Below are 13,963 nucleotides of genomic sequence, written 5' to 3' on the forward strand. Positions count from 1 at the left end.
TTTAAAAAGATAATTAAGATAAAATGAGGTCATATGGGTGGTCCTTCATCCAAAACAATCAACATCCTCTAAAAAAGAGGAGACTAGGACACACATACTTACATACACAGAGGAAAGACTGTATGAGACACTGCAAGAAGGTGGCCATCTTGAAGCCAATGGCAGAGGTCTTTGAAGTCATCAAAACCTGACAGGACCTTGCATCATTGACTTTCACCCTCCAGAACTGTGAGAAAACACTCTATACTGCTTAAGCCACTCAGTCTGTGGCATTTTAATATGGCAGTCATGAAAAACTAGTGCAGAGTCCAAGTCCAAGGGGAGCTCTTATGCAAGACTCTTACTGTCAAACTTTGGATGTGCAAGCTTAAAACAGCAGCACACTCCTTAATTCTACTTCTAGGGCAGTGAGTCAACTTTTATGTTCATCCTCTTGGTTCCTCAGGAGAGAGTCAGATAAGGGCCAAGTGCAGAGGGAACTGACTACAGGGGGCACTTACCAAGTTCTCAGAGAGATTCCTTTTATAACCTTCCCACTCATCCCTTCTCAATAACAGTTTCCTTGAAAGAAATCCTTTTCCCAATTCCTCCCTTATGTTATCCAGACTCACCTTTTTTATAAAGGTAAAAGTTTTCCAGTATTGAATACTTTTCTTGGGTTTAATGTATGTAAACTCCACATATGGTTTAGCACTTTCTTTGTAATGCATTTAATACTGAACCTCAGTGACTCAGTTGAGACATTTATTTATGAACTATCCCTGAAAAGACTCTATCTTGGCACATTTCAAGTAAGTGAACTAACTTTAGAGCCAACATTCTCATTGCTTGCTTCCTCATTTCCAAACTTTCTATTGGAATGAAATAAATCTCTTGGCAATAGGCTTCCTTTCAAGTGATTTATTATTGACTGGCTTATTCCCACCATCCTGTCATTACACCACCAGTCATGGTCACGTGAGCTTGGGAGCTGTATGTCATGGTGGTAGAGACCAAGAGTCCTTCCTTCTCAGTGGATCAAGCCAAAATATGCCTGAGAGCCCAGAGTCCTTCTGGATGTGGGGTTTTCATTAAAGCAGGGGATATGGACTCTGAAAGAGTATGAGTAGGTCAAATGACCATAGCCAAAAGTTTTGAACTTTGACATCACAGATTTCCCATATTTCTGAGTGCTTTGAATTCTTGGTGCCCCACAATCAGTTGATCAGTCTTCATTTCCTGACATCACTTTCACTTGGAATATCTTTCATTTCTAAATTTGGTTCTCCATAACCATAATATATTATGCCTGTGAGCCTCTCAATAAGTCTTCCCTGGGATTCTCTATATTTAGATAAATGTATATCTCGTTATACATGCACTTTTGCACAACATTTCATGAGATTCACCCATCTCTAAATCTGTCTGTGGGTCTTACAAGGTAAGAACTTATCTTTTGTATACTGCTTGAACTGGCTTTAACTGATGTCCTGAGCAAAGCAAGGTGAGTTGTATTATTTCATATTTTACATGTAAGATGTTATCAAATATTTTATTAAGTACTTATCAGGTGCCAAGATTTATGCAAAACACTTATACTTTGGGTGAATTATCTCATTTATTCTTTTTTAAATTTGTATTTATTTTATTTGAGGGGCAGAGTTACAGACAGAAAGAGGGAGAGAGAGCGAGAGAAAGATCTTCCATCCACTGGTTCACTCCTCGAATGGCCACAATGGCCGGAGCTTAGCCAATCCAAAGCCAGCATCCAGGAGCTTCATTCTGAGTCTCTCACGCAGTGAAGGTGCCCAAGCACTTGGACCATCTTCCACTGCCTTCCTAGGCCATAAGCAGAGAGTTTGATCTGCAGAGGAGCAGCTGGGACACTAACTGACACCCACGTGGGATGCCAACACCACAGGCAGAGGCTTAGCATACTGTACCCCAGCGCTGGCACCCTACCCCAATTTATTCTTGCCACAGCTTTCTGAAGTCAATACTATTTTTATTCTCACTTTACAGTGGTGTTATATAGTCAGCTTCTGTGGCAGACCATGAACTGAAACTCAGGTCAATCTCTTAAGGAGATTGCATTCTCTCTTTTTGTATCCTTTTTTCTTCTCCTGGGGGCTTCATCCCATGAGCCTTTTCCTAGTCTCCCTGAATTAGTCAGAGTAGTCTAAGTGAGTGCTGTACTGTATTCACAGGTAAACCTCCAAATTCCAAGGTTTTGCATAATAACAGTCTACTACTCTGTCACATTACTACAGCCTTCCTGAATCTAATAGCTGTGTATTCTGGAATATACGACCTTCAAGGTAGTATTTTCAAGGGGAAAGAGAGATGAAAGCGGCAGACCAGCTTGTAACTGCTTCATCCCAGAAGAAATGCAGTAGACATACAATCTGGATTACAGAATTTAAGAAATCTGATGGGTTTTATAACCCTTGGCACCATCACAGGGATTTTACATTTTAAAACCATTTCAAAGAAGCACATTTTCCCATATATTGTGTAAGCTTAACCATTGTTTTTGTATACTATTTTGTAATCCTTTCATCACTATACCAACCACATCCCATAAACACACAGATAGCAGGATGGGTGTTTTTTTTAAGATTTATTTATTTATTTGAAAGGCAAAGTTACAGAGAGGCAGAGGCAGAGATGGAAAGAGAGATTTTCCTTCTGCTGGTTCACTCTCCAAATGGCTGCAAGAGATGAACTGGGCCAATTCAAAGCCAGGGGCCTCCTCCAGGTCTCCCACATGGGTGCAGGGACCCAAGGATTTGGACCATCTGCTTCTGCTTTCTCAAGCACATTAGCAGGGAGCTAGATCAGAAGTGGAGCAGCCAGGACTTGAACCGGTGCCCATATGGGATGCTGGCACTACAGGAGGCAACTTTAACCACTATGCCACAGCGACAGCCCTAAGAGATGGGTGTTTGATACAGCAACAAGTATGCCTGTATTCCATATCAGAGTGTCTGGATCCAAGTCCCAGCTCTTCTCTCAATCCCTGTTTCCTGTTCATGTGTACTCTGAGAGACAGCAATAATGGCTCAAGGAGTTGGGTCTCTAACACCCACATGGAAGACCTGAATGGCATTCCTGGCTCCTGGGCTTGCGGAGAGTGAATCAGTAGATGACCGTTCTCTGTGTCTTTTTGTGTCCCTCTCTATATCTCTGCTTGTCAAATAAAAGTACCTAAATAATGTTAAAGCAGACCAAAAAAAAACCATACAAATAAAATTGTGATCAAAAAGGGCTAGAAGAGGACAGCTTCTGGTGTTTCTATTCAGGGTTCATTGGGTATTCAATCTTCTTTTAGTTCTTGGCTTCTTGCGATATATAACATGTGCAGTTAACCCAAGAGATATTTGCTTCCACCAGCTCCATACCAAATATGACACCTAAACCTGTGAATTACAATCCCTTTGTTCATCATTTACACAGCAACATAATGAGACTCTAATAAGCCTACCAAGCCATTTGGGGGAAAAGTTAAGAATCTATAACAATCTAACTGGGCAGTAACCACAAAAAGACACCAAATGCCTGAAAGATATAACAAAGTCAGCAAATGGCTTTATCTTCCAGTAAGAAAATACAAGAAGTTGGAAAGCTGCCTTAGCAGGATATATGAGGAACAGGAAACCAAGCTGCTGTTCTGGGAATTGTTTGCCTGTATTATTCATGATAAGTCTATCCTCCTACCATTTCTTTTTTCCTTTATCACAGCAAGTGACTGTCATGTTTATTTTTTCAGATTTATTTGAAAGGCAGACAAACAAATAGTAAAGGAGAGATAGAGAGATATCTTTTATATGATGCTTCACTCCCTAAATGCCCAAAATAGCCAGGATTGGGCCAAGCTGAAACCTGCAGCCAGGAACTCCAAGTGTCCCACGTGGGTGACAGGATCACAGTACTTGGGCCATCATTTTCTGCTTCTCAACCGCATTAGCAGAAAGCTTTATCAGAATCAGAGGAACTGGGACTCAGACCACTCCAATACAGGAAGTGGGCATCACAAGCAGTAGTTTAACTCACTATGCTGCAATGCTGGCCCCAAGAACTATACTAATTGAGCAAAAGGCTTTGCACTACTGTTTGTGTGTGTGTGTGTGTGTGTGTGTGTTTAGATATGCATCCTATACCATTTCTAATCATCCTGGCAACATCTCAAGAGAGTGAAAAAATCTCCATTAAATCATGAAGGAAATTGAATCCCAAGCAGGGCGCTATTTCTTCAAGCTCACAAGCCTAGTGCATTGTGAAGCCATCACTCAAATCCTGGTTGAGATGGTTTCAAAGGCAGCCATCGTTACCAGATTTTAAGGAGGCATACAGGACCTCCTCCAGCACTTTACAGATATTCCTATAGATAAATCTGATTCTGCTGCATCTGGAACAGCCTGTGTGTGGTGGAACCAAGCAAAGAGAATGGGGGGACAGAAGCTTGAGGCTTTTCTCTCCTTTCATCAGAGCCCTAAACAAAACCCGGCCAGATTACTAAGGATGATGCAATGTACTCTCTCTGCTCTTGAAAGCGTTCATTTCAACTAATTCATTCCTTTATTCATTCTCGGATTTGTTTACACATTCACTTATTAACTCCACCTTTTTTTTTATTGTTTGTCCTACTTCTGAATGTTCTTCTGTTTACTCCCTCCTTAGTCAAACCACCACACCTAGAGGGACTGTACTCAAAGGAGTATTCCTGCCCAGCCCTCTGAGTAATGAACACTCCAGTTCCACACCAACACACCCAACTCCCCAGTTACTGTGGCTTCTACCAGCTTTATAACAGGACAAAGGGACAAAGCCAACTGGCAATCAAAGACTTTGAAAAAAAAAAAAAAAAACTGCTCATCAAGAAAGTGGTTTTGCTTCAGTTGAAATCTTGCAGATGGGAAATAGGCTGGAAAGCCTGAAGCCTTCAGAGTCCTGTGTTCAAATTCTGGTTTCACCAGTTCTCATGGTGCCACCTTGATTGAGCTGTTTCAATCTGTGATTGTCACTTGGATTGTGGGAATAAGGATGGCGCTCAGTCCATAGGTGTAGAGAGTTCTACGACAGGGTATACAAACACTTAGGACACATGGCAAGGTACATCCCAGTCACCATTCTAGGTGCTGAATATATGACCAACGAGAAAGCTGAGAAAGTCCGTGCTGTGGAGCGTGAGGGGGATGGAAGCACAAATGCACAGCTTTGTGACATGTGAAAAGCACTAAGAAGAAATATAAGCAAGACGTCTAAGTGTAACTATGGAGAAACTGGGTTATTCTCGAAGGGATACAGGGGAGGAAATGGATCTCTTCCTTCTCTCCATTTTAGGTTCATTGACGGGGACCCTGTAACAAAGGTCAGATCAGCAAGAGAAAAACGTATGGAGTTATCTGAGTTTTAGGTGACACAGGAGCCTTCATCAGGAAACCAGCGTCTGCTTTTACAGTAACTTTGATAAGGATTGAAAAGTTGTGGGCAAAGGTGACAAGCGGCGGTAATAGAGGAAGAGCTAAGGGCAACAAACAGCATGATCTGCTTGTGCAGAGTTCTGTTGGTGCCCTCATCTTGGGGATGAGAACTTTCCACCCCTCCAGATCATGAAAGGGCACATTTGAGATGAGGGTCTCCTGCCTTCCTCAGGAGAAGTCAGGTAGGGGCAGTCAGAGAGGTGTGGAGGTACCTGCTGTTTCTCCAATTCCTCCAGCTTTAAATATTGAATCTGTGAGTGTCAAACTTGAAGGCAGCATGTGCTGAACCTCATCAATGACATAGAGTGAAAAACCTAACGTTTCTGCTAATGTCTCTGCTCTTTTGTGTGCCACTCCATGGCAGGCACTTGGAGTAGACCTCCACTTAGCATGCATATATCCCCTATTGGGGTGCCCAGGTTCAACTCCTCACTCCACTTTTTTTTTTTTAGATTTTATTTATTTATTTGAGAGGTAGAGACCAAGAGAAAGGTTCTCCTCTGCTGGTTCACTCCCCAAATGCCCCAAATGATCAGAGCTGGGCCGATCAGGAGCCAGGAGCTTCTTCCAGGTCTCCCATGTGGGTGCAGGGGCCCAAGCACTTGGGCCATCTTCCACTGCTTTCCCAAGCCATAGCAGAAAGCCGGATTGGAAGAGGAGCAGCTGGGACACAAACTGGTGCCCATATGGGATGCTGGCACTGCAGGCAGAGGCTTAGTCTACTACACCACAGCGCCCGCCCCATCTCACTTCACTTCTGATCCAGCTTCATGCCTGAGAGTTAGCACATGACAGTTTAACTACTTGGGTCCAAGACACCCACGTGGGAGTCTCCTGGCTGGAAAATCTGGGGCATTTGAGAAGTGAATCAGTGGTTAGAAGACCTCTCTCTCTCTTTCTCTCTTTCAAATAATCATTTTAAAAAAGAAAGATTTTTAGAAAAAATAGTTAGATCTCTATATATTTTCAAAACTAATATTCTCATTTTAAAGGAAAAAAACTCAAAACTGCCAGCATAAAATAAAGTTTGTACCAATTCCCCCTCCTCCTCTCTTTCTGTTTCTTGTGGAAAAGACTTACCAAAATTCCTGAATGTATCTGTCTGAATATTTTGTATTTGATGAATTTATGACCAAATTTAGTCTTTCATCCAACTTTGATCATTGATAGAATCCAGTGTAATTTTTTTAAATGATTTAAGTCAGAGTTACACAGAGAGAGAAGAGGCAGAGAGAGAGGTCTTCCATCTGCTGGTTCACTCCCCAATTGGCCCCAACAACCGGAGCTATGCCGATCTGAAGCCAGGAGCTTCTTCTGGGTCTCCTGCTTGGGTTCAAGGGCCCAAGCACTTGTACCATCTTCCACTGCTTTCAAACAGGCCATAGCAGAGAGCTGGATTGGAAGTGGGGCAGCCGGGACTTGAACTGCCACGCACATGGGATGCTGGCACTGCAGGCAGTGGCTTTACCTGCTATGCCACAGCGCCAGCTCCCCAGTATACTTTCATGATGAACAGGCCTTGAGGGTTTCAAGCCTTGCTATCCACGTACTTTATTCTCATTCGTAGAAGACAGAGGCCACACATGGTAACAAACCTGATCTGGAATGTTCACAGAACCATCTTCTCACGACACTAGAGAAAGTGTTGTCCCCAGGTTTGGCATCACTGAATCATGACAGCCAATATACTCGCTCACCCTAAAGGGACCTACTCTTGCTGGTAAGGCCCTAGAAGCACCTTACAGCCAACACCAACAGCCAGGGTAAAAAGGTACTTGGCACCCATTCCCATGAGTTCCTTAGGCTCATCCAATTTTGAGTGTTGACAACTTGTGTAGGTTTCTAATCCAATAAGATTCCCCAGAATCTCTTCCCTCAGTTTGTTCTTCTACAGGGGGTACCCTGCCAGAGGTTTTCAGCCTTCAATATCCCCTGAACGAGTCCTGAGACCCCAGGAATCCCTAACACTTCTGTGCACTATATTCCGCCCTAGCCTTTCTGGGGGAATCCTTAGCCCATGCAAGTCCCTACTACTGGGATCTCCTATTCCAATAACATGCTTCATCTGGGTCCCTCATGGAGACAACTACCCAATATGGATCCAAACTTTCTCCTTTTAATCGATAACTCTTTCAGTTCAATGATGCGCTAGTTTCTAAGCAATGAACAATCTTTAACGTGACAGGATAGAGGCCTACATGTTTAAAGTAACAAGCTCCTACTCAGTGCCCCGGTTCTGGTTTACACCAGCTGCCCAACACAACCCTCTGGATGGAGGGAGGCACGGGGTGTTTGGGAGGCAAGGCCTGTAGAGCAACCCCTCTCCCTCCCTCCAGATCCGACCTTGCTATATCTATATACTGTGCTTCCACAGCAGTTTTTTACTTGAAAAAGGGGTTATTAAAAATGATTGACTGCTTCTGGCCTGGACGGACTTCCCCATTAAAAAGGCCTGAAAGCCTCAGAGTGGTGTGGCTTGGAGCTCTATGGTATTCTTTGCATATCAAACTTGTATCTCAAATTGGAATCCACGAATTTTACTTCATTCTGTCTTTCTTTGTTAGATAAATGTTTGTGAAGAACATACTCTTGCAGGAGAGTCAGCATGATAAGACATCTGCAAATCCTTCCCTTGCAAGACAGAGTAATGGAAAACTTGATCTCTTTGGTGTGAATATCCTCATCCGTGTTTCCATATTCAGGCCCTGGGATTCCCTCAAAGTATCTTCCCAAAGGATTTTTGGTTCTCTGTCTTCCCCAGCATCTGAGACCCAGGGACATGTTCTACGTGTTAAACTGAAAAACACTCAAGGTCATTATAAGTGACTTGGTGACATTATTCAGTATACGTAACACTAGGCAGGTGTCCTCATATCCACCAATAGATTATGGTGTTCTAAATTTTTCTTTTTCTTTCAAAAAAGCACAGGCCCCATAGAAAGAGAGAATAATCTCTGTGTCATATCCTGCTACAACTAGAAAAGACAGAGAGAAGAGAGAGAGAGAGAGAGAGAGAGAGAGCGAGCACACTCACAGAGTGACAATTTAGTAGAGCTAACAAGGTACCAAGAATCAACTTGACTTCCTGATTTCTGTCCATTCCCTCAACAGATGTAAACGCCAGTGACATTGAACAGCACTCAGTGTACCTCCTCTAGTCTCAGAACCCCACTGTTGAAACAAGATTTACAACTATCCAAGGAGACAATCAACAATTTGTGGAGACATTTTTAGTTATCACAACTGGATGGGGAATGCTGTTGGCATCGATTGGGTCAAGGCCAGGAATGTTGAGAAATACACATCCTCAAGTGTGAAAGACAGGTCCAACAACAAAGAATTATCTGACCTAAAATATTAGTAGTGTCAAGATTGAGAAATCTTGCTTTAAAGAAAAGAGCTAGGAAAGATAGCTTTGATGTCCACATGCTTTCCTTGTAAAATATCACTAGATCCTTCATTAGAGACTTTTTCCTGTAATTGCCATTTCCAGAAATTGCCAATATTTTTTCATGTCAGTCTTGTCCTTCAACCTCAAAGTTAGATGTTAGCTGAAGTTATTTTCTCCTCTGATCCTTAAAAAATGTTGGCATGGGGGGTAGCAGGTAAAGTCACTGCCTGAGACCCCAGCATCTCTATGGGTACCAGTTCAAGTCCCAGCTGTTCCACTTTTGAACTACTTCTCTACTAATGTGCCTGGGAAAGCAGCAGAAGATAGCTCAAGTCCCTGGGCCCTTTCACCCACATGGGAGACCCAGATGAAGCCTCTGGCTCCTGACTTCAGCCTGGCCCAGTCCAGGCTGTTGTGGCCATTTGGGGAGTGAACCAGCAAATAGAAGAACTCTCTCTCTATCTGTCTTTCCCTCTTTCTGTAACTCTTTCAAATAAAATAAATAAAGCTTAAAAAATATGTTGTCATGAACCTCAATTTTACTCTCCATTATGAGACAAGGAAATCTTGGTCAGTTTCTAGTATTAGTACTACCTCTTACCATACCTTTGCTGTCTTGTTCTCTCTATCCTAGACTAATTCTAATACAGAACTTGGGGGTGGGGTGTGGCACGTTGACAAGGAAGGAATTATTTTATCTTCAAAAAAGCAATCACTCAGACGTGTGTAAAAGATTTCACTTAGTTTTGGGATGATGGTAAAAATTCAAAATTAAATATAAATCACTCCTGTAATCAGAGTCCTATGAAAATGGCTATAACCACCTACAGAAGTACATTTATGGATAACAATTGTTGCTAAATTATGCACCAGAGTCATGTTTATCTCTCAGAGATTGGCAATGGAAAGTGATTTTAGAAGACTTTTACTTTCTATTTATGAATATATAGACCTTAAATTTCATTTGTAAATCAGAAAAAAAAGAAAATGTGACCAATTTATTGTTCTTTGGTCACCCATCCATCAGGAATATATTACTTGTTATTTCTCTGCACTGGTATCATGGTTCTGCCATGTGGCTTTTGAGCCCTGGCCTGTCCCAAGGTTCTCATCTTGCCGATTTTGCTTATTTATTTGGTCTTTTCTCCTTTTACTTTATCTACCCAAACACAAACCCTCAAAGAGTATTTATAATGCAATTCATCTCCTGTTCCTACTCTGACCTTGGACCTGTCTAGGCAGATCCTGTCTTAGAGCATCATTAACACACTCCTATGAACAAAGAACTCTCCGGCTTCTAACTAATACTGCAGGAATTTCAAGACCTTTACAACTTCTCTGCTCTGTGTGTGTGTCTCTCTCCCTCTCTTTATCTTGCCTCTTCCTTTCTCTCCAGTCTCTATGTATATTCAACAACAGTATAGAGATTGAATGTTTTACTGATATGAATTATGGCACCTCCTAAGTTTCAGAAATGATTTCAGTCCATTTTGATTTTATTGACCCAGCTTTTCACCCTCTACACAAGTTTGAACTTTCTCATGAAGGCTTTTTTAGTGAATCCCAGCCAGATTATGACCATTATCTTCTCCACTGAATACCAAACATTTTACAAGCTCATTTACTCTAAAACTTCTTAAGTACCCACTATGTGTAAGAAAAATGATGTGGCGGTATGCTGATGACTTTAATCTGAGGGTACTTGGAGAAGAATTGAGGCAGGCAGAGCTTTCTCTGAAAGCCCCTCACTACCTACAGAAAACTCTCCGAACTCTCTTACCATGAATCTCCTTCACAGGAATCTTATAAAACAGAGAAGATTATCTCTTGGGTCACAGGAGAGGGGATTGGAAGCTGACACTACAAGCCAAATAATCACCTATTTTTCTGGGAGCTGCTCCAATACAAGTTTCTTTTATTACTTGAGGCTTTTTTTTTTTTTTTTTTAGATTTATTTGAAGGGAGGTGGAGACAGGCAGAGAGAGACAAAGAGAGAGAGACAAAGAGAGAGAGAGAGAAAGAGATTTTTCCACCCACTGGTTCATTCCCCAAATTGTTGCAATAGCCAGGCCTGGACCAGACTGAACTAGGAGCCTGGAGTTCCATCCAGGTCTCCATCCAGGGTTCCATCAAGCAGGGGCCCAAGTATTTGGGCCATCTGCTGCTGCTTTCCCAGGCACATAAGCAGGAAGCTATATGGGAAGTGGAGCAGGCAGGACTGGATTTGGACAAGCATTTTGATATAAGAAGCCAGCATTGCAATTGGCAGCTGAGCTCACTGCACCACGATACCAGATCCTAAAACTTTTTTTTTGTCTGTATAGAAAGCCAATGTTTACTCACCACCATTTTATTTTCATAACCTGTGTCACAGTTTGTCCAGCCCCTGTCCTTTGTGTAGATCAGTGTGCAATGGAATCTTCAATTGTCTGAAGCTTCTTCAAATCTTACATTTTGTCAGTCTCCTGTGCCTAGACAGGTATGTAATTAAATAAAGACATTTCAAAACATTCACGGAAAATGCATTTTATAAAAAACAATGCATGGAATTCAAAAGTTTTTGAACTAAAATTAACTTATTCCACTTCGTCCATGAGCACTTTGAAGCCCCTGCATGTGTTTTTTCTCCTTTTAATCTGTTGTATGTTAATTTAATTTGCAGCCCAGCCAAAGAGACTGAGATGGTGGAGAAAAGCCATTTTTTCATGTCCCTACAGAAGTAACTACTAAGATCCAGAAGATAAGTTCTCTGCTGTTAGGAACTTGAGGCCTCGGGGCAGATAGGTGGTATACCAGTGTGTTAGGGTGGCAGGAACAAAGGACCACACACTGGGTGACGCAAACAGACAGTACTGTCTCACAGTTCTGCGGGCTGGAAGCCCAGGGTCTAGCCCAGAATCAGTTCCTTCTGAGTGCTGCAAAGAATCTGTTCCAGGTCTCTCTCCCTGTTACAGGTGGTTTATGCGTAAGCTTTTGTTTTCCTTGACTTAAAGAAGTGTTACTTCAATCTCCATCTTCATTTTAGGACACAAATATCTTGAATTAGGGACCACCCTGATGACCTCATCTTAAAGATATCTGCAATGACCCTGTTTCCAAGTAAGGTCACATTCTGAGGCACTGAGTACTGGGACTTCAACATACAAATTTTGGGAGAAGACACAATTTAACCCACAACAGGTAGATAAGCTGATAGTTGTAGTTGTATAATTATGACATAGAGCAATAAATGGGGAGAGACACCCAGGAAAGACATCACAGGAAAGATGGTACTTGCGTTGAGCTTACAATTCTTGCTGGTTGGCAGATAGACAACTTATACTAGATGGCTCACCCATACCACTTCCCTGAGCCCTAGATTCTTCCTCAATATGTCTACCAGACTAAGCCACAATTGTAATAGACATCTGAAGCTTAGCATAGCCAAACTGAATTCCTGATTTCCGCCAGCGACCCCAAGTACGTTTGGCCTACAACATTCCTCATCACCTCCTTTTCTCTTATATTTCACATTTCTATCAGAAAGCTTGATTTGACTTACTTCCAAGTTCTTTGCATAATCTAATCACTCCCTACAGGCTCTGTTGATACTAGTTGAGCCTAAATTTCCCTCACCTCTGACTGAGATAATTGTCATAGCTTCCTGACTGGAATTACCGCTCCACCCTTCCTCCCCACCCCAAGGGAACTTTAATTCAGCAACCTGAGTGATCTTGCTGAAATGTAACTTTGATTGTCACTCCTTTCCACCACACCCACTGAAGATTTCTCATCTCACTTAGGGTAAAAACCAAGGTCCTCCTTGAACTGCTTTTCCTTTCATTTTCCCATGTTCATTCTACTCCAGCCACAAGGGTGTCCCCCTGCTGTTCCTCAAAAAAAAAAAAAAAAAGTACAAATCTATCCCAGGGCCTTTGTATTAGCTGGTCTCCTTTCCTGCATTGCTCCTCCCTAGATCTTCATGCTTTATCTTTTCCATCTCCTTCAAGGCTTTGTTCAAATATCATCATCCCAATAAAGCATAGTCTGACCATTCATAGTCTGACCTCAGGTCCTTCTGATATTCTTTATACACAGGGTTTCCCATGGGATTTATCACTTTTCAATATACTCAATTATTTAGTTGTTTTCCAATGTTCATTTACTTTTAATGTGTATTGTTTGTTTTGTATAAGCTCCAGAAAGGCAGGGATTTCCAATGTTTTCTGAGAGCACATTTACAGCAGCGCCTGCAGGTGCTCAGTAATATTTGTTAAAATACAAAAGAGGGAAAGGGAGAGAAAGGATAAAGGGAGGAAGGAAAGACAGAGGGAAGGAGGGAGGGAAGAAAGAAGGAAGGAGGGAGGGAGGGAGGGAAGGAAGAAAGGAAGGAAGGAAGGAGGGAAGGAAGGAAGGAAGGAAAAGAGGAAGGCAAGACAAGGAAGGGAAGGACCAAGAGAGGTAAGTGGTAAAAAGAAAAGAAAATTTAAGAAGGGGAGTGATTTGGGGACCTCTTCTATGGGGGCCTGTAATCAGAGTATTTGACCTGTTGGACGCAGTGGTGAATTCCAGGCTCTTGCCAGGAGAATACTCCAATCCTCCACCCTTCTTCCTCAGTGTCTCCCCCAGATTTGGACATAGGACTCAATGCAGCCGAGACAGAGACCACACTAAAACAAGGCTCAGTAAGTCAATAAAACTCAAACTGTGTCTCTGATCCTTACAATTTGTGTGTGTGTGTAGACTCACTCATACACACACACACACATAAACAAGAAACATCCCCATTTTGTCATATCTAACACTAAAGGCTCCATATCTCCCACGCTGCCCCTGCCCTGCTCTGTTGGATCTGGTACCACTCTTCAATATTTATGCAGCTTCATCTATGCATTTTTAGAAAGGGACAGAGGCAGGAGGTGGCAGTTATCATCATAATTTATTTTTTCTTGTCACATGAAAAGTAGAAAGTATTTGGGGGATAATTCAATACTTGGAAGAATGAAGAAACACAAGTAAAAGCTATCAGTGCCTCTTCCAGCCAGTGAGGCTACAAAAACAAGGGTGTCCAGCTCTTCTTTTGAAGAAAGCTTTAAATTCTTCTCACTATTTGGGTATATGAGAAAACCCC

Source organism: Oryctolagus cuniculus, chromosome 1 (genome assembly GCF_051225735.1).
Source record: "Oryctolagus cuniculus isolate XC-2025 breed Fujian yellow rabbit chromosome 1, ASM5122573v1, whole genome shotgun sequence".
Lineage (NCBI taxonomy): Eukaryota > Metazoa > Chordata > Mammalia > Lagomorpha > Leporidae > Oryctolagus > Oryctolagus cuniculus.